This window comes from Diabrotica virgifera, chromosome 9 (genome assembly GCF_917563875.1).
Source record: "Diabrotica virgifera virgifera chromosome 9, PGI_DIABVI_V3a".
In the NCBI taxonomy this organism is placed as follows: Eukaryota; Metazoa; Arthropoda; class Insecta; order Coleoptera; family Chrysomelidae; genus Diabrotica; species Diabrotica virgifera.
In genome coordinates, this window is record NC_065451.1 from 110,516,428 (window position 1) to 110,540,560 (window position 24,133).

Consider the following 24,133-nt stretch of genomic DNA (forward strand, 5'->3'; position numbering starts at 1 on the left):
TTATATCCCAGAGATGACATAAAATGTGTAAAAAATTTATGGGGAGGCTAAGCCTCCGTTGCCTCCTCTGACGAGCCGCCACTGGTCAACGTGGCTTAAAGACTAAACCATACTAAAACTGCAGAAGTAGGGAGCAGGTACAATTACACACCACTTGAAGGTACATACACATATGGTTTTCTATTTTCTAGGAATCTTTTATAAAACAAGTTTTACAATAAAATATATTTTCGGCTGGGTATGGCATACGGCGTGTCAGTCAGTGGTTAAGGGTTAAGCTACCGTTTGGTATATTAACACATTTATTTAGCCCCACGTGCACCAGAAGTGCACAGCAAGTAAAACCTTTAGATTTATAAACTAGTTTTAACTAAATAGGTTGTACACAGAGAAGTTTTCACTTAAATGAAAAAGTGCTACATACAAAAAAAATTAATACGGATTAAGGATATAGCTATTTGTATAACAAGGGAGGAAAGTGCTACTTTTCCTCCCGAGAATGAAGTTTACTGCCCGACGCGTAGCGGAGGGCAGTAATCATTCAAGGGAGGAAAAGGCACTTTACTCCCATGTTATACATATGGTTTTTCCACCTTTTTCAAATAAGTCATTTTTTCATTTTTACTTAATTTATTTATGTAACTAACCAACAAAATTTATTAGAACTAAAACTAACAAGTAAATACAATATAACTGTCAACTGTCAAATATCAGTCAAATTATTAATGTAAACATTGTTAAATGAGAATAACAGTTTACTGTTTTTTACCATTCTGCAAAATACATATTGTTTTTAAATAAACGTTAAAATGTGTAGATACTTACGTAATAGAAAATAGGTATTGTACAGGGCGTCAACAAGTTATATTTCATGAATGAAATACCATGACGTCACTCTTACTTTTCCTCCCTAGGGAGGAAAAATATTTTCCTCCCTAGGGAGGAAAAGTACAACTTTGCGCCCTACAATCAGGTCCGGAAAAGTATACTTTCGGTAGAGGTAGGTGGAAAATAATTTTTCAATTTTGAAAAATATCTGTAGTAGTTAAAAATTCGCAGGTAGAATACAGCCCATCTCTAGTTCAGAACGCAGTTCACACAATTTCGACTTCCTAACCCACCCACAACGTGGCAACGCAGCGCACTCCGCTCTTCTTCCGACTTTTATCGAGCGCTGTCCTACAGAAACAAAGCAATCGTTAGAGCGCAAGCCCGGTCGAGGAGCCCAGCCAGCTGGTTCAGCGAGGAAACAACTATCCAAACAAAACAGCTGACGAGCGACCGTATCGGCGATCAGCTGAGACGCTCTGGGTTTACTATTTTTTTTTATATTCGAACGAACGACTTGACAATAATCGCGTCAGAAGAAACGCGTACAAACTTGTTTTAACTCGACATTGAAGTAAACCTAGAAGACTTAAAAATTATAAAGTGATCTGTGATATTAGTGTGTATTGTATTAGTAGAAGTAAGTGGAATTTTATTTGATTTTAGGGGTTTCTTGTTTGGTTTACTGCGTTTTGACTTTTGTTAGATTTAGGTCAAATTAAAGAGCCGAGAGAGTATTCTAATACTTACCTATACAATTTTTATTTCAACGAAGTATTAAAATTACTTGGTTTAAAAATACTAAGATTTCAAAACTTATTTTATGCTCAAACTAAACATCCTATTTTTACATTATTTATGGAATCAGTTGATACCTACTTGATGGATATTCATATTCAATAAGATAAAACAAAACATTTTGAATTTTTACAGTCAAATTTGCATGTTTTGCTGAAACATTAGTATCAGAACCATGATAATAATTTTAAACTATTTTTGTTTGCTAAGAATGGCATAGGTATCTACCAAAAGTGGGTTTTATCACTCCTTACCTATCCCGTTAGAGATAGTAAAAGATTTTCCATTGCTTGCTTATTTTTTTATAAAAGGGTTTCACGGACACTATTGTTCTTAAGTGATTCATGAGTCAAAGTAACTGTACCTACTTCGTATTCAAAAATGAAACAGGTGATATTTTATCCACCAAAGTTTGCTTTATAAATATTCCTGCTTTAAATTTAGAAATAAATCAATAAGAACGGTGTTTTTTCAACTTCTGCTAAGGTTTTGGTTAGAGTTTTATGGGTATCTTTAAAAAATCAATTTTCCAATTCTGAAATATTGAAGTATCAAGGTCACTTGGGTTGCTATTTTTGAATGTCACTTTGTCTATCTGGTTTCCTCACTGACTAAATTCAAGGGGGTTCTCTTCTGATTAAATAAAGTATCTATTATTTTCAATAAATTGTCGTTTGACAGTTAGAGATGTTTTTCAGCTGATACTAGATTTAATGATTTTGTCTCTTTTTGTTTAACTATCAAAAATATTGATTTTCCTGTTTTTGATTTACTTACTCAAAAAGTTATATCTTCTGAAATGATTGCTATTTCAATCCCTTCTGATTTCCTAGGTAGAAGCCATCTGCAGGATAATTTCTGCTTCATGGCTGAATAAAAAGTATTTTTTGTATGGAATTATTGCTATATACCAATTTTTTTACTGTTTATGCGTAGTTAGGTAATTGTTTTTTAGAGAAATATTTTGAAAAATTTAGCCTTTTCTATTCCGTAATGTTGTGTCATATTTTGTATTTGAAAGTTTGTATTTATTAATGAGTCTGACATAGTATATTTTGGAGTAAAGTAGACCTAAATTCTGTAAAATTAAATTCACGCCTATAGAGTAGGTATTATAGCTTTTATTCTTTTTTAAATATTTTTATAGCAAGTTTTCTGTTCATATACATAAAGTATTTTAAAACCCTATTAGAGGAATTACAAAGCATTAGTAACAGATTCTGCACACAACTCATTACCTTTTTTGTCAAATTTAAAAAAATTTGAACATCACCTATCATGTTATTTAGATGATGCAATCTTAATCATGATTAAAAGAAAGATGTCTGGGAAATTACAGTGAGAGTTATGAGTGTACAGTTTCGTATAAAATAAATACTATCAAACATTTTTATAACATTAATTAGATATTTTTATTTAAAATCAAAATAAAACTTTGGGCAACTAAGGACACAGTTGTGTACATCTGTCAAAAGAAACAATGACTGAGAAACTTTTGCATTCTTATGAGTGGGTTTTCATTACAGTTTTTATTCCCTTTCATTTTTTATCTATCAAGAAAATAGGATGTATTATACATTTTTGTAGAAATTTTCAAGTGAAAATTTCTCCAGGCAGGCTTGACAAAGTATAATGTTATATTCTTTTAAATATAGAATTAATTTAAATTATATGCAATCAGCAAGGGCGGATCCAGAAATTGAGCCGTGCCCCCCCCCCCCCCCCGAGAACTTAAAAAAATTGCTGATTATTCGTTGCTAGACAAACAAAGTAACCGTAAGTTTTGAATGCCTTTAAGGCACTCAAAAGTGTGTGAAAACTTCCTTAACACTCACTATTTTTAAAAATTTTCCGTCAGACCCCCTGTAACCCCCCCCCACCAAAAAAAGTTCATGGTCCTGGATGGTTCCTGGATCCGCCCTTGGCAATCATTGTAATTAATCTAAGTCTCATACATTTGATAGATATCGATATTTTGACCATAAAAATTAATGGTCTATTGATTGATTTATTAACCTCTTTCATTTTTAATAAATAATTATTGTTTTAAGAATTTATATTATTAATATTATTAATATTATTAATGAGCCATCATGTCCTCATTGAAAATGTATCTTTTTTGTCCCACCATTGATATGCAAATTACTCTAAGTACCTATACTATATAAGTTCCCCTTGGTGTAAGGAAGAACACTTTTGAATTTAGAATCAATAAGTCTTCTCTTTCTTCGTATATTTTCAAGCCTTTTCTTTTTCTTAAACGAAAAGCCCTAGGAATATTCAACCTTTGTTCATAAATATGTTGTTTCTCTTGGTATATAGAACAACTCTATTGAATTTGGCACAGTAGCAGTTCTGATTCTCATATTCTTGCATTGCAACTAAGTATTTTCTTGAAAAAACATTTCTATTCTCTTGAAAGTTGATACATAAGTTCTTGGTGTAAGAACATCAGTGAATTTGAGGCAATAAGTCTTCTTAAGCTAATGCCCGTATTTATAGTCGAGTCGCAAGACCTCATCGAGCCTCGAGACCGACCTTGAATAAAATTTGTGTTTAGTTTAAACACAAATTTTATTCAAGCTCTTAAGACTCGACGAGGTCTTGAGACTCAACTATAAATACGGGAATAAGTGTCCATTTGAGACAAAATAGTCTCGAGGACAATCTTGAGACTGCACTCACAAAAATATGTATGGGCCCGAGACAATCTGTAACTTGTCCCCGAGACTGTGCTTGTCACAAGTGAACATGTTTATTTCTGTACTTGAGATGGAATCTCCAGTCTTCTGTCTATACCAGAAGAGGTGAGACTAGTCTCAGGCGTTTAGCGAAAAATAAATAGTCGGACAAATACAAGTCGGTTTATAACTTTTTTCTGACTTACAATCGCCACTTCGTCCGGTTATTTCATAGGTTCTCTTCCATGTCTCTTTCTCTCAGCTCCAACCTCGTTTTATCTTTCCCTCTAGTTGCCATTTTAGTATTTCCTTTTGTATTCGTTGTTCATCCATTCTTTGTATATGTCCAAACCATATAAGTTGTAATGAGTTCCTTGGTAAAAATAAATATCGAAAAGTAAATATTAACTTGCTTAACAATGAGTGCACCGATGATGAAATTTTGCAATTAATTTCTCTTTACGAAAAAAACAGTATTCTTATGAAATGTTAACGATAAATTATACAGGAATCGCAAAAAAAATGAGTTTGTAGGTATGATAAGTTTTCAATAAAATTTAATACTTAATTGTTATGCAAACGAAATACAAAGGAAGTTACACAATTTAAATTTATATTCTGCCAAATCTGGTGTTTTATTGAATCTAAACGCAGTCGAAACTGCACAGCAGATACTCCAATACAATTTTTGAATTCGTGTGCATATTCCACTGCAACTCATTCAGGAGAGCTGAACCGGCTCCCAAGTCAATTCGATGTTCCACTAATTTTTCTGATCCAACACTTCTTTTGTTTTTCGACCTATGTTTTTGCACCATTGTATACGCAATTGAAATACGCGCGATGAAGTCACACAGCGGATTGTGTGTTGAGTCTCTAGAGTCCTAGTAGACACGAAATTTTCTTGGCCTCGAAACGAAAGTCGCCAGCGAGTCTCCCATGCTCAAATGGACAACACCTTGAGACTAATCTCAAGATCTTCTCTCGAGATTTTATCTCAAGTGGACAGTAAGCTTAGCTTCTCGTATGCCCTTTCATTTTTTTAAAAGAACAGTCACATTGGTTAAGTAGATCTTCTCTTCGTTTCATATTCCTGTGCAGAATAAATAACGGCATTGAAATACCTTGTAGTGAAGTTATCCAAGTGCCAACAATATTGAGAAAGAGGTGAAAGAACAAGTAACAAAAGCAAACCGAATAGCAGGATACCTCAAGGACACAATATGGATAAAATATTATCTTTTGTAATAAAAGTAATACAATTAACATATTTTAATTTGCCTTTGTTTCATATTTTGACATATTTTGCAAGCCCTTCTATTCCGGATGTATAGTCGGCTCTAAACCCAGTCAAAAAATTTAAACCATATATAACAAAATTCAGTTTGGCAACATTGTGTGGGTACCAAGTTCAATAGAACCGTAATTTAGTCTAGACGAATTAATATATTTTTTACCAACAAAAATGAGGTATTTCAAACAAAAAATAGTATTTTAAAATGTTATGCAGAATAATTTTGAATTCGGTTCCGTTAACCAAATTGCCTTTTTTGTCCCTAAAAGTAGAAAAAAGTCTAATTAATCTTGCTTAATATTTTATCCTCTTATAATTTTAACTGTACTAATAATATGCAAGTTGACTAGTAATGACTAATTTTTATGATTAATGGGATGTTCAAATATCGGCAGGCTCTTCAAAGCGGCCTTATCAAATTTCTCAAACATTTATATCGAACATTGATAGGGCCAGTTTTGCACATTCTGACAAAGTTCCGTTTCTACGCATTTTGCAAAATTCTCACACCAACTTCACCCTACGAATTTTTTATTTTCCAATGATACTAAAACACACACAGTTGATTAGGATCATTAAAAATATCAAACTATCAAAACAAATTTGTAGAACTAGTTTTGAACTTTATCAAAATGCTCATGTTGGCAGTGGAAAGATTATAACCTTGACATTAGACTGTGCATTTCCAACTACCAGAACTTAATGTTCCAGCTACTTTGCTTTTGATGACCTGCCAAAAATGAATAGTGTGCAAAACGGTTTTAAATGTGTCAATTTGTTTCCTAAGGCAGGGCCGCACATTAAAGAAACATGAAGCGTAAAACATGAAACATAAAACGTGAAACACGTTTCATGAAAATAAAACAATACTAAACAAATAGAAGTCCGCATACCAATGAAACGAGTGTGATTCATGCGTGTGAAACATTTTTATCGTCCGAAGGCGCACACCAAAGAAACATGAAACGTGAAACACGTTTCATGGAAATAAAACACTGCTAAACAAATAGACGTCCGCATATCTATGAAACGAGTGTGATTCATGCCCATGAAACATTTTTATCTTCATGAAACTTGTTTCATGAAATAGGACGTGTTCCATTTTTTGATATCAGTTTCATTGTTTTGAATGATTAATTACGTGCGGAAAATGAATGCCGCTCAAGAATTTAATATTGTATTGCTTTCTGTGGTGGAGCAGAACAAAGATTTGTACAATTATAACCTGGAGTGGTACTCGAATAGACAATAACAAGAAAATATCGTTTTTTTAAACCAGGACCCACAATAAAACAATGTAAATATTTGAATACTCATTCTATAAAATGATTGAAATTTAGCAAGATGATTAATGAATTCGTTTGCAACCAAATATTATGTACTATGGTTATGATTTTTGGACAGTAATAAAAGAGTTGCCACAACAGCAACGACCTCGTTATCATCACTTTCCATTATTTACTATACAAATTTTATTTTTGTTTCTTTAATTAGTATATTAGTGTCGGAAACAGAGGTTAAACTTTGCAAACTCGACACAAGTCCGGCTTTATTTTTTTTTCTGGTATATCAAGGGGTGCTTATTATGGGACTAACTTTTTTTAAAAGATTTGCCCCGGAACACCCATTTTCATTCCTTTAACGGAGGTAGGGAAAAATCCTACTTCATCGGTAGGGTTTTTTATAAATACATAATATTATGGTTTGGTATATTACAACCAAAAATTCGTTAAAGACAAACACAGATAAAATTAATAAGTTGACGCCATATTTGTAAACTACTCAAATATATTGATAATTTTTAAATATAGTATCTGTGCTTCCTAGTGTTTGGCCAGTTTTCAAAATTAATAAAGTTCAGCTATCTTTTTGATCTTGATTAATTTTTACGTAATCGTTTGTTTTTAATTACTTTGGCATCGCTAATATTCTAAACATGTTTGTAAAAATCCGACAGTTGGTGAAGATGGATTAGTTTTATAAATACATACATTTAAATTTATCATTAAAAGAACATAGTGATATAATGTTACACATGATCAAAACTTATGTAAATTTTGAATGATGATCAAATTTTAGTAGGTATAGAGATTAGAGATATACCTATAGCTGTCTGAATCGGTTATTTTCAGGTATAATCAAACCAGTATCTTAATACGGCCGTCATTAGTTTGTTGACATGTTTTCGACTTTTTTTTACATGCTTTAGATATAACATTTCACTTATTATATTTTATTAACTTCGATTGTGATTCCCTTGGTCCATGATATTCTTAATATTTATCCATACAACTACATCTTAAATGCTCCCAGATGTTTCATAGTCTAAACATTAAAGACTTCTAGTCCCCAAAGGTGTATAATATTTTGAGTCTGTTTTGTGTGGCAATATAATGTGTTAACTGCGTCTTTAAGAGTGTCTCTCCTTGTCTGATGTAGTTAGGAAAATCGAGTGTATTTCTGAATGTATCTTAGTGTTTGGTTGATTTTTATTGTGTCGTATTTTTTATACCCTGTGTCATTCCTTTGTTATTTTATAATTTAGCTACCAGTGATGGATCACTCATATTATGTGTGGGCTCTCTTATTGTGTGGTTGTGAGATATGTAGGTTAAAAACCACAATGCCAAACAAATTAGAAGCATTCGAATTGTGGTGCTATCGACCGTATCGACGAATCCTAAAGGTATCGTGAGTTTCGCACACTTCCAGTGAAGATGTTCCTCAAGTGATGAATTCAGCACGTCTCCTCATAATCATAAAGAGGAGAAAAACAATACTTCGGCCATACAATAAGAGAATCCTTCTTCTTCTTCAGTGCCTTATCCGGTCCGGATGTTGGCGATCATCAAGGCTATCATTGTTTTGTTGACTGCTCTGCGAAACAGCTCCGCGGAGGTTATCCCAAACCATTGTCGGAGGTTTTTCAATCACGAGATACGACGGCGTCCCGGTCCTCTCCTGCCAAATACTTTGCCCTGCATGACGAGTTGAAGAACTCGATATTTTTCTTCGTTCCGCATCACGTGGCCAGAGAGAATCCAAAGAGAATCCAAATACTATTTACTTCGCCTTATAATACAAGGAAAAGTGGAAGGAAAGAGATTTTTTTAGTCATTAGTCGAAAGAAACTTTCATGGTTGCGTAATACATATTAGACAATGGTCTGGTTCCTCAGTAGAAGAATGATTTCGCGCAGCACCTGAAGGCACGTATCCATTACATTGGTGCTCCGTGTAACTGCTCCACACTCCACATAGTGGATTTGGTGCTCCTGCTCGGCACTCACCCTCGGCGATCCAATCGGTGATGGTTTATATGTAGAGGAGCGCATGCCTTATCCATAAGAGCAGTTCTTCCATAAAGAAGAAGAAAAAGATGGAACACAATATCTCATTTTCCGCTGGTTGCACTGAAATACCAAATTAGCTTTTTGTAGTATTTCTTGTTATTTATTCATATAGAAAATAAATTAGTTTGAAGTATTGGTCAAATCCATTAAGTAGTTAATTTTGTATACATAATATAAATTGCACACATATTACTACACCTCAGGTCAAAACGCAGTAGTACGCATGTAGCACTTCCATTAACACATTATAAACAAATTTAAAGCAGTGTTTAGTTATGTTAATGCTACATGGTAACTTTGTGGAAGGTATTAATGTGTAAGGAATTAATAGCTGTAATGATATATCGTAAAACAGTGTGCTATTTACAAATGAGACATTCAAATTTATAGTATTCGTTCCAGATGTATTAAGGTTAAAGTGGTACTTCTAGATGTATTAAGGTTAAATTGATTTCAAAAACTCTGGGATTATGATAATTATTGGTTCCTTTCGTAAAGGAAAATACATTCTGTGAGTTAAAAAGAAAACAAATTTGGTTATCTTCGTTATGTTCATTCCATCAAATGGTCCATCGTATACCTATACATAGTGTTTGAGGGTCTCTCATAAACATAGCATAGGGAGACGCAAAATATCGTAGCTGTGCAACCTGAGAGAATGGTACGGATGTACACCAAGCGAACTTTTCAGAACAGCCGTCTCCAAAGTCCGAATAGCTATGATGATTGCCGACCTCCGTCGCGGAGATGGCACTTGAAGAAGATGATCTACAAAGGTTTTTTTCCATATCAATGGATGGAAAATGGTTGACTAAGAGAGAGATAGAGAGAGTTATTCAGTCATGCGTCGTTGTGTAAAAACATAGTGCAGCGAGGTACGAGAATAGCAACACAGATAAAGTTATCAATATAGTATGGTCTTAATTCTTTGGCCTTTAGAGTACTTAGAGGGCTAAAAATATACGATTAGACAATCAGTGGATATGTTACAAACAAAAAACACTTTTCTCCTAATTTTGGCACGTTGTATAAAATATTCGTTTTTCAAGGAAACTGTTTTAAAATCACAATATAATAAATAAAACGTTCAACTGCCTAGTGTTTGTTGATAGTTTAGTTCAAGTTCAATGATATTTTTATCACAATCAGCAGAAAAAAAACATTTATACTTTTATACGATATATTTACGACTTACGATCTATACAAGTGTAATGAGGAAGTTATGTATGTAATCTCTATGAGTTACTAAAAAAAATAAAAAGGAATAATTATAAAAAATGTCTCGGAACACATTTTTCAAGTTTTATTAGTAGTATTTGTCAATGCAACATGCAACGATGTAACCCTTATATGTATAGGTCTGGATCCCGCGTATGAAAAAAAAGTTGATTAATAGCAAGCTGAAAATTTTTTAATAGCTTAAGGGTGTCTAGTCGGACAAACTTTGATATATGGGAACACTGGAACAGGGGCAGTTTTAATTGTGGAACAGGTTAAAAATTTGGAACGGTCAGACCACGAAATCGGCACATTTATTTTGTCCGACAGAACAGACTTAAACTCTCGGAACAGAGAATAAACTCTCATGCAAAAATCAGGCTGCTATTTATCACCAAATGGGCGTTTTAATGAGTGGAACATGTAGAATATGTTGAATGACAGGAATTATGACAGGTGATAAATAGCAGTATGATTTTTGCACGAGAGTTTAATCTCTGTTCGGAGAATTTAAGTCTGTTCTGTCGGACAAAATAAATGTGCCGTTTTCGTGGTCTGACCGTTCCAAATTTTTAACCTGTTCCACAATTAAAACTGCCCCTGTTCCAGTGTTCCCATATATCAAAGTATAACTTTTTTTTCATACGCGGGATCCAGACCTAGTATATTTATCTTTAAACTATAAACTATAAAGCATGTCATACATTAAATCACATGAGACCAAAAATAATTCGATCGAACCTAACTTACCTTATTACAAATTATACAAATGATCACATAAAAAAAGTTACAGCCCTTTGAAGTAACAAAATGAAAAGCGATTTTTTTCAATATATCGAAAACTCACTCCAAACTTTTGTGTACGTTACAATTCAATTATTATTTAGGCACCATTAGTTAAACACAATGCTTTAAAACTTTTTTGCCTCTTAGTATTTTCTCGAAAGCCAGTTTTTATCGAGATGCGGCTTCTTTTTTAATATGTTTACATACAATTTTTATGGCTGTTTTGTTCCTTTAAACCCCCCAAATGTTTGTATACTTTCCAATTAAACTATTAATGGGATACGATACCATTAGTTAAACAGAGGGTTTTTGAAATTTTTTGCCTCTTAGTATTTTTTTGATAAGCCACCTTTTATCGAGATGTGGTTTCTTTTTTAAAATGTTTCAAAATATGCTTAAAAATTTTAATAAATTTTCATATTATTACCAAGTCTCTATAATTGTACTTACTTTTATACAAATATGTGGTTTATTCGACAAATATTCAAAATATCTCGATAAACACTGGATTATCGAAAAAGTACTAAGAGGCAAGAAAGTTTTAAAAACATTGTGTTTTTACTAATGGTACCACAATAATAATTTAATGTATGAACGTACACAAAGGTGTGGGGTGTATAAGGGAATAAAACCCCCATAAAATTTTTATGGGGCGCACAAATTTCACTGTTATTTTTTAAGATGTTCCTGCCATAAGAATATTTTGGTCCCAGAATGTGTGATCTAATTTATGACCTGCCTTTTTTGTTACATCCTGTATATTTATCTGCAGTATCATATTACAAAGTATGATGCCCAATATAGCATACAGGGTGAGTCATGAGGAACTGTACATACTTCTACCTCGTATAGAGGCTCCTATGGGGAATAACAAATGACCATTAAAAAGTGTCTGCTCCCATTGTTTAATAATATACAAGGTGAGCTTCGCATTTTGACAGAAATTTGTATTCGTCATAATTTTTGAACGGTCAGATCGATGTGTCTCTTATTTTGGTCAATCGTTACACTATTACCACCTAATCAACTGATTTATTCAAACTAGAAAAAAATCAGGTCCGGCTTTAAAAAATTAGTTCGTTTGGGTCTTAGAAAAAAATTTCACCCTGTATACGCTTTTTGAAAACTGTAATATGAATTTTACAAATTGGACAAATAGACAATTAAAATGGCATATATATTTTTTTCCCCACAGGATTACTTAATTTTTTATAAAAAAATTCAATTTGACTATAAATTAAAAGTTTGGTAAAGTGAACTATAGATTTAAAAAAATTAACTTTTATTACAAAAATTAATTTTTTTTAACAAATATTTAATTTGTGTTACCACCCAATCAACTGATTTATTCAAACTAGAAAAAAATCAGGTCCGGCTTTAAAAAATTAGTTCGTTTGGGTCTTAGAAAAAATTTCACCCTGTATACGCTTTTTAAAAACTTTAATATGAATTTTACAAATTAGACAAATAGGCAATTAAAATGGCATATTTATTTTTTTCCCCACATGATTACTTAATTTTTTATAAAAAAATTAAATTTGACTATGAATAATAATAATTTAAAAGTTTGGTAAAGTGAACCATAGATTTAAAAAAAATAACTTTTATTACAAAAATTAATTTTTTTTAAACAAATATTTAATTTATGTTACCACCCAATCGACTGATTTATTCAAACTAGAAAAAAATCAGGCCCGGATTCGTTTTGGTCTTAGAAAAAATTTCACCCTGTATACGCTTTTTGAAAACTATTATGAATTTTACAAATTAGACAAATAAGCAATTAAAATGGCTTATTTATTTTTTTCCCCACAAGATTACTAAATTTTTTATTAAAAAATCAAATTTGTCAAAATCGGAATTTTAACCTAAAAATGAAAAAAATTAAATCACGGTTTAACTCGCTACAACTCTGTTCCATTTTAATTTTTTTTTCTGAAATTTTACAGCACATATCTCTTACCATTGTGAAGACTACGAAAATTGTTGTAGACTTTCAGTCTTCTTCTCGTAAAAGTTATGAATTTTTACACATAAAAGATGCAGATTCGTAAATATCAAAGTTAAATCGCAAAAATTAAGTGAAAAAAATTAAAATTTATCTATTTGATCACGTCCATGTTAAACTGTAGAGTCCAAAGAGAAGTTTTATGGGGAGTTATAGATCTAGACGTGTTATAGAAAAAAAAAATGGTGAAACTTTTAATTTTAAGAAAAACGTTGTTTAATTTTTTTTATTTTTATGGTAAAATTGCGATTTTCACAAATTTGATTTTTTAATAAAAAATTAAGTAATCTTGTGGGGAAAAAATAAATATGCCATTTTAATTGCCTATTTGTCTAATTTGTAAAACTCATATTAGAGTTTTCAAAAAGCGTATACAGGGTGAAATTTTTTCTATGACCCAAACGAACTAATTTTTTAAAGCCGAACCTGATTTTTTTCTAGTTTGAATAAATCAATTGATTGGGTGGTAATATAAATCAAATATTTGCTTAAATAAAATTCATTTTTGTAATAAAACTTAATTTTTTTAAATCTATGGTTCACTTTACCAAACTTTTAATTCATAGTCAAATTTTATTTTTTTATAAAAGATTAACTAATCGTGTGGGAAAAAAAATAAATATGCCATTTTAATTGCCTATTTGTCTAATTTGTAAAATTCATATCAGAGTTTTCAAAAAGCATATACAGGGTGGAATTTTTTCTAAGACCCAAACGAACTAATTTTTTAAAGCCGGACCTGATTTTTTTCTAGTTTGAATAAATCAGTTGATTAGGTGGTAATAGTGTAACGATTGACCAAAATAAGAGACACATCGATCTGACCGTTCAAAAATTATGACGAATACAAATTTCTGTCAAAATGCGAAACTCGCCCTGTATATTATTAAACAATGGGAGCAGACACTTTTTAATGGTCATTTGTTATTCCCCATATGGGCCTCTATACGAGGTAGGAGTATGTACAGTTCCTCATGACTCACCCTGTATAGCACATCCTAACGTTTTAATAACTATTTTAATAGTGTTTGGCATACATCGAACAAAGCAACATGTGCCGTTATTCGTAATGTATAAATGTTGTTGCCAGTTTCAATTACAAATGAATTAATTAAAATTCAGTAGTTAAAGAATTGTATGTACTTGCAACAAAAACTTTTTGTTAGACACATTTATCAAGGAGAACAATTGTTCAACTGTAATTCGATTGGGATACTCCTTTTTGTTTTGTATAACTTATGTGTGTTTTATTATATTGAATGCTTTAAATTGTTCAGAATTGTAGATATAAAAATAAAGGAAATCACAAACTGTTGCCACAATTTAAACCAAAAGCAATACTGTTACTCCAGGGAAATAAGCAAAAAATACAATATATTCGGGATACTGAATTATCAAGATATGCGACAACTTTTTTAGTTATTGTAAATCTATAGGAAGAAAACCTACCAGTTTCCTGCCTAGAGATCGGAGACCTTTTTTAATTATTAACAATCTAGTGCAAAAACGCGATTTTTCCGATTTTTTGGACCTTATTAAAAAGCTAAATAGGGGGGGGGGGTTAAAATTACAAGATTTTTCAGAATATCGAAAAAGCTTCAAAATGCTGATTTTTGAAAGTTAAAAAGTGAATTTGTTGCTTCGCAAAGTGCAAAATAAGTGAAAATCTTTAGTTGTTGACAACTTTTATTAAAATTAACTGTTTTTTCACTCAAAGTTCGGTATTAGGGTACTTAATAAACCTTCAAAATTTGAGACCCATCCATTAATAAGTTTAAAAGTTATTCTATTTGTTTATCCCAGACACCTTTATTGTGCAATAACATAAAACAGAAAATAATGAGGACATGACAATTCTGCGTATGCCAAATGAAAGTGGAAGAGTTATACATACTATCAAAATCATGGACGTATAAATAAAGATATGTATTAAAAAAAGATTTTATAGTCAAAAATCCTAATATTACCAAATTTTTGAAATTGTGAAAAACTGGCATTTTACACGAATTTTCAAAATGTAGTTCAAATAGTGACTAAAAGTCGTGGTTTTTGGTCGTTTTAGTCGTGGTTACTGAAGGGGTAGCCGGGATCCTACAAATCCACGAATTCAAAAACTAAAAAAGCAACTTAAAACTACTATCATTGATCTTTCTTTATTTAACACTTTCGCTGCTGACTTTTTTCGAGAGGTGTTACCCAGGAGCGACAATACCTTTTTTCTAAAAAATATCATTGTAAATGATATTAGAACATATATAATAATGGGTCAATCCAAGCCAAGTGGTCCAAAGGCTGTTTGCTTGACTATGTTTAATATTTTTTATTTTTCTACCTTTTAAACTTCAGTCTATAGAGAGTACAAAATTGTATTCATTTTATTTTTTAAAAATATTTTGCCGACGACGGCCATTTTTGTTAAAGCGTATCGATCATTTTCACGGAAAACATGGCTTCGCACTTTAGCGAGGTTTATCCTAGAACAATAAATCAAAAACCAAACTTTTTAGAAAAGTATGTTCTAAAAAAACGGCCTATAGCATTATTTAATTTCAAACTACGCTTAAGGCCTTAAATGAACCTGAAAGTTTGAATAGGTAAACTGATAAAATTCCATTTTCAGCATTTTTTTAACAGCATAAGGCAAGCCCATAATGGTTTCTAATCTTTTTTTCTGGAAAAGACATACGCACATACTTTAAATAAAAAAGTTTAAGCTTTGAGATTTGGGTACATTTTTTCAAAAAAAAAAAATGTAATTTTTTGAAAAATCTCAAAGTTAGACCCCTCATATCTCTGATGGGCACGGATGAAAAAATTTGAAATTTGGCTGAATGTTAGCCCCTAGCAAGTAAAATAAGTAAAAATTTGGAGTTGCAGACTTACGTCATATAGGAGTTACAGGCCTGAAAAAATGGTAAAAAATCATTAATTTGAGCGTTTCGAGCAGGGTAATTAATAAGTAAAATGCAAATAAACTATCTATTGAAATAAAAATTAATGTATTTTCACCAGATTTCACAGTGAATACAAATTTATACAGGGTTAGCCAAAGAAAAGAGTCCTCCTCGATATTTGGCAATAGTTTGGTAATAGTACCTATTAGATTTTAAGGAAATGCCGAAGTAGGTCCATTTTTATATTGCAATTTTTTGGCATATATTTCATGCTACGTGACGTCATCCATCAGAGCCGATGACGTAATCTATGATTTTTTAAATGCGAATAGTGGTCGTGTGGTATCTTATTTGAAAGCGTGTTCAATTCTCTATTCAGTTTATGTTTATACATGTTTATTTCACAAATAAACATTGCTTTTCGCTTAATTCAAATCACAAAATATATATTTTCTGTATTATGACAGCAATAAAATGTATTTTGAGTTAAATAAATTACATACATTCATCTTTTTGTGTCAATTAATTTAATTCAAAAATTATATTTTTTTGGCCACCCTGTATAAATAATGATTATTGTTTATATTAATGAACAGAGAATTGAACACTCTTTCAAATGAGATAACATACGACCCTTATTCCCATTTTAAAAAATCATCGATTACGTCATCACGCCCAGATGGATGAAGCCACTAGTATGAAATGCATATAAACGAATTGTAATTTAATAATAAAAATCGATCTGTTTCGGCATTCCCTTAAAATCTAATATCTGCCAAATATCAAAGTGAACTCTTTTCTTTGGCCCACTCTGTATAAATTTGTATTCATTGTGAAATCTGGTGAAAATATATTAATTTTTATTGCATTAGAAAGTTTATTTGAATTTTAATTACCCTTCCCGCAAACGCTCAAATTTTGACCATTTTGATTTTTTACCAATTTTTTCAGGCCTGTAACTCCTATATGACTTAAGTCTGCAACTCCAAATTTTTACTCTTTATTCTACTTGCTGGGTGATAACACTCAGCCAAGTTTCAAATTTTTTCATCCGTGCCCATCAGAGATAATAATATAATGGGTCAAACTTTGAGATTTTTAAAAAAGTTACATTTTTGAGATTTTTTTTGAAAAAATTTAATAAAGTCTCAAAGCTCAAACTTTTTTTATTTAGAGTATGTACGTATGTCTTTTCCAGAAAGAAATTACAAACCATTATCGGCTTGCCTTATGCTGTTAAAAAATGCTGAAAATATAATTTTATCAGTTTACCTTTTCAAACTTTGAGGTTTATTTAAGGCCTTAAGGGTAGTTTGAAATTAAATAATGCTTTAGGTCAGGTCGTCTTTTTAGAACATACTTTTCTAAACAGTTTGGTTTTTGATTTATTGTTCTAGGACAAACCTCAGTGAAAATATTGTCTAAAGAGCGAAGCCAGTTTTCCGTGAAAATGATCGATACGCTTTAACAAAAATGGCCGTCACCGGCAAAATAATTTTTTTAGAAATAAAATGAATGCAATTTTGTACTCTCTATATATAGACTGAAGTTTAAAAGGTAGAAAAATAAAAAATATTAAAAATGGGTAATTTATATTGGACCACTTGGCATTGATTGACACTAACATTAAATTAATTAAATAAAGTGTATATTTATTTATGAAATAATTATACAGGGTGTCCCAGACTAATTTACCCACGCTATATCTCTTAAACGAATAGAGATTTTCGAATGGGACAAAAGGTGATATATTCTACTTGTAATACACTTTAATATGGCGTACAAAAAAATCATCCCCTAAATAATCATCCCTTAGTTACAACCCCTAACTTTAATTTTTTTAAAAGCACCCTGTATTTTTTTTATAGTTTTGGATGTGGTCTTTTATCGTCTATTCAACACATTTTTTGAAAATAAAATCGGTTCGTAAATAACCTAGAAACTATCAGTTTACTTTTGTTAAATTGTGTGTCCCAGACTAATTTATCCAGGCTATATTTCTTAAACGAATAGAGATTTTCGAATGGCACAAAAACTGATCTATTCCATTTGTAATACACTTTCATATGGCGTAGAAAAAATTCATCCCCTAAATATTCATCCCTAACTTACAGGGTGCTATTTAAAAAAAATAAAGTTAGGGGTTGTGTAACTAAGGGATGAATATTTAGGGGATTTTTTTTTCTACGCAATATTAAAGTGTATTACAAATGTAATAGATCAGTTGTTGTCCCATTCGAAAATCTCTATTCGTTTATGAAATATAGCCTTGATAAATTAGTCTGGGATAGGGATGGCGGTTTTTGACAAAACACCGGTTTTCGGTTATACCGGTTTTTTTATAACGGTTTAACCTGGCGGTTATAACCGGCCAAAAAAACCGGTTTTCGGTTTTTTTAATCCAGTAGGTTACAAAGTTACATTTACAATACACTTTAGTTTGCGATACTCCATTCGACTCGATATCAATATGATCAAAATTAGTACTATCCAAAGAACGTGTATTACTTTTAACACGTTTGTATATTTGTAGAATAGGTACATTTTAACTCATTTAATACTTCCTTTATGAGTGTATCGTTTTGAAAACGTAGGGAAATTCTTGGAGATTCGTATTAGTAATCAGTAATTCGATATTCATAGTCAGAGCATTATTTTTGGTAATCAGAAAAAGTCATTCACTCACTTTCAATGTCAAGAGTTAAGTGTAAAAAATAGATGATGTTTGCGTCTAATTCAACCAGATCACTTCTTATGTAAATATTATGATTACAAATACTTTTTCAAGGAAATATTATAATAAAACTTAATAATTGTTTCTGGCTGATGTGAGATTGCACTTTCAGTTTGCTTCTGTATTTTATAAAATAAAATAAAATTTGAAATATGGTTTTGTTTGGAATAATTACTTGAGAATAATAATTATGATTGGGATCCAAAATAATACCTAACCTAATCCTAATCACCGTAAAAACCTAATAACCGGTTTTTACTTTAAAAAGAAAGAACCGGTTATAACCGGGACAAAAAACAACCGGTAAAACCGGTTATTGTGAAGTAAAAAACCGTTTTTAGGTTTAAACCGGTAGGTTTTTCCCATCCCTAGTCTGGGACACATAATTAACAAAACTAAATTGATATTTTCTTGGTTATTTACGAACCTATTTTCAAAAAATGTGTTGAATAGACGATAGAAGACCACATCCAAAACTATAAAAAAATATACAGGGTGCTATTAAAAAAAATAAAGTTAGGGGTTGTAACTAAGGGATGAATATTTAGGGCATGATTTTTTTCTACGCCATATTAAAGTGTATTACAAGTAGAATAGAACACTTTTTGTCCCATTCGAAAATCTCGATTCGTTTAAGAGATATAGCGTGGATAAATTAGTCTGGGACACCCTGTATAACGGAATTTCAGAAAAAATAAGTTTACTTATTCTATAAAATTCAGACATTTTGTCGGAAAAACACAAAATCCGGGTTGATCAGAGAACATTTTTCGCAGTGATATATGTTGTCTGTTTTCTAAAAATTTTGTTTTCGGAGCATATTTTGCAACGCTTTCTCTTTGTTCGTTCCTTAAAAAAGGCTCCTAAATCTAGGCAGGAAACAGGTTTCTTCCTATAGGTTTTACACTTAAAAATTGCCAAATACCTGGATAAATCAGTGCCCTGGTAAAATCCTTATTTCCCTGGACTATGTTGAGGAGAGTGTATTATAATACTTAAAAGGTTCTTAAACTGTTTGCTTCTGGCATGTAAGTTAAATTTTATGTTTATATGGGATCAAGCCACAACTAACTGTAATGAAAATTACATTTTTAACTAATGTTTGACGTTTCGATTTCCATTCCGGAAATCGTTAAAAAAAAAGATTATTGTAAAAAATTTTGCGAAAGTGTCAAATCAACAAATTATTATAGTCCATGTAGTGAGACCGCTCCCGTCTGAAAAAATTTCTGATTCGGTTTCTTTGTGGATTCCTATTTAAAAAATCCTCTTTAATCAAATCTGACGGGTGCCGGACGGAATTTTGGGCAGAAATTGTTTAAACAATTTTTTTAAACAAATACAAAAGATTACCTTTTTTGACCCAAAAGATTACCTTTTTTAGGTTTTTTGAGTCATTCTAAACAAGAAAGGAATCTTGTGATTTTTCTCAAAAATTTATAGTTTTCGAGTTATTTAAAATCTGAAAAATGCGAAAATACTCATTTTCAAGGCTTAAAAACTCATATTTAAATTAGTATTTTTGAGGTTACCAAGTACTTAAATTGTAGTTTAAACATTCATTTCCAAGATTCTGTAGACTGATCGGGTCGTAACTTCAATTTATACCGTTGTTATTTGATTGTTAATTATGCGTGCCCATCCCATTTTTTTGCCGGTGCAGCGCGCACTATTTCCAAAAATCTCAGATTTTCCTCCGAAAAATATATTTTTTAGATTCTTTGGGACATTCTAAATAAAATAGGTTTCTTGTAATTTTTGTCAAAAGTTAATAGTTTAAAAGTTATAAGCGACTTAAAATCCGAAAATTCGTATTTTCGCATTTTTCGAATTTTAAATCGCTTATAACTTTAAAACTATTAACTTTTTCGAAAAATAACAAAAAACATATTTTATTTAGAATGTTAGGCCCTATAACTCTCATAATCTTGAAAATGAATGTTTTCAATTTAAGTATTTGGCAACCTCAAAAATACTAATTTAAATATGAGTTTTTAAGTCTTGAAAATGCGTATTTTCGCATTTTTCAGATTTTAACTCACCTATAACTCCAAACAATTTTTGAGAAAAATCACAAGATACCTTTCTTGTTTAGAATGACCCAAAAAACCTAAAAAATATTTTTCGGGTCAAAAAGGTGATCTTTTGTATCTGTTACCATTGGTAACAGTTAAAAATCTTGCAAATAGATATTTTATGGCTACCTTGAAATAATTCAATTTTATTTTTTTTTTTCAATAGAAATATGAGTGTTTTAATAGTAATTCACTAAAAAACCAACTAGATGCACGAAAATATTGGCGAATTTATGCGACTCGGTTGCAGGAAAAATTTTTTAAATCTGGATACAAATGAAGGTCCATCCGCTATCGGTCGGACGGTCGAAGGCGGCTCGTGTCTGAAAATTTTGAAAGGCGAAGGCGTAAGCGCGCTCTGGTTATTAGTATTCTTGTTACCACATTTTAGAATGGTTACAGTGGTTACTTACCTATTACAGTGTGCGTGCAATTAAACATGGATGAGTGTCGTTGACGACTTTTTTATTGAAATTTTTGACACTATGATTATCCAACTTAAAAATAGGTTTTCTAATTTAAAGCAAACAATTTTCAAGTAGGGCCTTTCATCAATTTGTACAGCTACCTATATGGACGAACATTTGACACGGTAAAAAACAGTATTGACAATTCTCTATAATGATCCAGATTATATTTAAAAAAAAATGTACAATTATATCAATATTTAACGTCTTCAGAAATGCATTTCAGGACCCCTTTAAATTGGCAAACCTATTTTTAATAATTCCGGCTACAAGTGCATCCGTTGAAAGAAGTTTTTCAGCAATGAAACGGATTAAAACATGCCAAAGAAATACCCAGTTGCAAGATCGAATGTCGTCATTTTCTGTTTTTAACATTTTTCTAGATAAAATAAACAAAAACTTATATTTGCGAGGTTCTTTTAAACATCTTTTTACATCTGGGTTTGGTAACACTTTAGAAAAAGTCACGCGTCGCCACTGCTTCAGATTTGTTTAAAGGTGACCTTTTTGAATAAGAATCCACAAAGAAACCGAATCAGAAATTTTTTCAGACGGGAGCGGTCTCACCACATGGATTATTAGGAGGTTATGTTGTTTAAAACTATGGAGTCATAAATGATGATTTTTTTATAGACGCTAAGATCTCGTGCTGTTTTAATCACATTATACTCTACTACTATCAAATTTAGAGAAGTGTTCACTTGCTAGCAAAACACTTAAATTTGTCTATTAACTTCAATTGAATATATAAATTAAATAAAAATATTGCGATTAACAAATAAAACTAAATGTTGTGTTAAATTATGCTAAATTAAGTATTCTTGACGGCTTACCACTGGCTAGCATAGAACTGCGTACTGTGTTTAGTTTTATGTAATTTTAAATTAAAAAAGTATGTAGGTAGAGCATTAATAATTATACTCGAGTCAAATTCGAGGTCAATTGTCTATCTGCTATTCACAGGATCACAGTACAGTTAGTAGTTCTTTATTTAAATAATACGTCCAACGCTTCACTTTTAAAGATATTTAATATTTTAAACTAATTATTTTACCTGGATGTTTGAGATGGCATAAGTGATTAAGAAGAAGAAGACAATATAACAAAAAAAATTGCCAACAAGTTAACTCATAGTGTAAAACTAGAGGGACAGGTAGAAAATGGTGGACACACACACAACCATACAAGTTAGATATATACATATTAGATCCAAACACAGGCAGACAATAAGGGTAGGTACCTGTCAGGATTGAACAGGTATTGATGGTTTTGAGACATGTGTGCAGGTATTCTTATTATTACCTCAGTTTTGACTGCAATATTATTTTTCTACAAAGCTAAATCACAAACTCTAGTTAGTATTAAATCGTTAGTAATAGTGTAATCGCATTTAGACAGTTAGCATCCTAATTAGGATGGTTTTCGACATCCTAAATGGCTAAATAGTCGGGACTAAAACGTCGCCCCCGTTAGCGAAATTATTCCGACTCGATTTTTTTGCACAAACTTTCTCAAAAACAGGTACGTATAACAAATCCACAGGGTGCCAGGCGGTGCAGTGGTCGAAAAATTGTTTAAACAATTTTTCTATACAAATTCACAAAAATAATTGTTTCATTTCGAACAAATTTTTTAGATAACTTGGGTCATTCTGAGCAAAAAAGGTTTTAGTCATTTTTCTCTAAAATTGATTATTGTCGAGATATACGCGATTTAATATATGAAAAATGAAAGGCTATTTTTAAGGCTTAATAACTTGATTAAAAATTATTATTATAAAAGTGAAAAGTGACCAAATCAAAGATTAAAACCCCCTCATTCAAGATCCTGAAGAAACTTAGTCATTATTTTATTACGAAGCTGTTATTTTTAATTACATATTAACAATTAGCGCTATAGGCTGTATCGTCTCCCCGGTTAGCGAAATTATTTCGATTAGACTTTTGAAGTTATACTTCTTTACGATCGAGAGTGAAATTTTATAATACCGGGCGCATGCGCACACAGACAGTATGTAGTTCGTTGCTAATCTTTCAAGATATGTATGTATCAGCGCTGTCAGCGCCAATAAGTCATTAAAAGGATATATTAGTGTTTTTAGTAAATGTATTATTTATTATATTTTTTGTGTCTTTGGATTTGTCTTCCTCGGGAATAAGATATTTTATAATAATAGTAAGTATATTTAAAGTATTTTTGTATACTTCACTTGGTCTATTAAATTTGTCAATATGTATGAGAAATCTTGTAACCTGTCAAAGCAAAGGGAATATAGCTCAGTGGTCGAGCGTGTGACCGGAGATCGAGAAATCCCGGATGATTAATATTTTTTTTTTGGTATTGTTTTAATAAAAATTTTTTAAAAGTGGTAGGTAAGAAAGTTAGTTTAATATTTAAATAAAATACAAATAACCTGTGAAGTATATTTATTTCAACCTGCGTTACGTAATACTTGAACGTCCCCTTATAACAAATCCACAGGTTTTTTCACTTCGGACAATTTTTTTTAGATAATTTGGGTCATTCTGAGCAAAAAAGGTCTCTTGTGATTTTTCTCTAAAATTGATTGTTGTCTATTTACACGCGATTTAAAATTTGAAAAATGCGGTAATAGCCATTTTCAACGCTTAATAACTCGATTAAAAATGATTATTATATAGCGCTAATTGTTAATAATTAAAAATAATAGCTTTGTAATAAAATAATGACAAAATTTCTTCAGGCTCTTGAAGGAGAGGTTTTAAACTTTGATTTGGTCACTTTCTGACTTTCATATTAATAATTATTTTTAATTAAAATATTAAGCCTTGAAAATGGCAATTTTCGCATTTTTCAAATTTTAAATTGCGTATAACTCGACAAAAATTAATTTTAGAGAAAAATCACAAGAGACCTTTTTTGTCCAGAATAACCCATATAATCTAAAAAAAGTATACGAAGTGAAAAAATTGATTTTTTGAACTTGTTTAAAAAAAATGTTTAAACAATTTTCCGACTT

The 24,133-nt window shown here is 31.2% G+C and overlaps 1 protein-coding gene across 3 annotated transcripts in view; it reads left to right on the top strand.

Moving 5' to 3' along the window:
- LOC126892370 (tumor protein p53-inducible nuclear protein 2) overlaps positions 1-24,133 on the top strand; it is a 412,338-nt gene that overhangs the window by 350,441 nt on the left and 37,764 nt on the right. The window contains exon 1 of one of the 3 annotated variants that reach the window (XM_050661894.1): positions 1,179-1,468. The exons of the other annotated variants lie outside the window; for them this stretch is intronic. The gene's annotated coding sequence lies outside the window, so the exon portion shown is untranslated. Of the gene's footprint in view, positions 1-1,178; positions 1,469-24,133 lie in introns of those variants that run through there. 3 annotated transcript variants of the gene reach the window in all.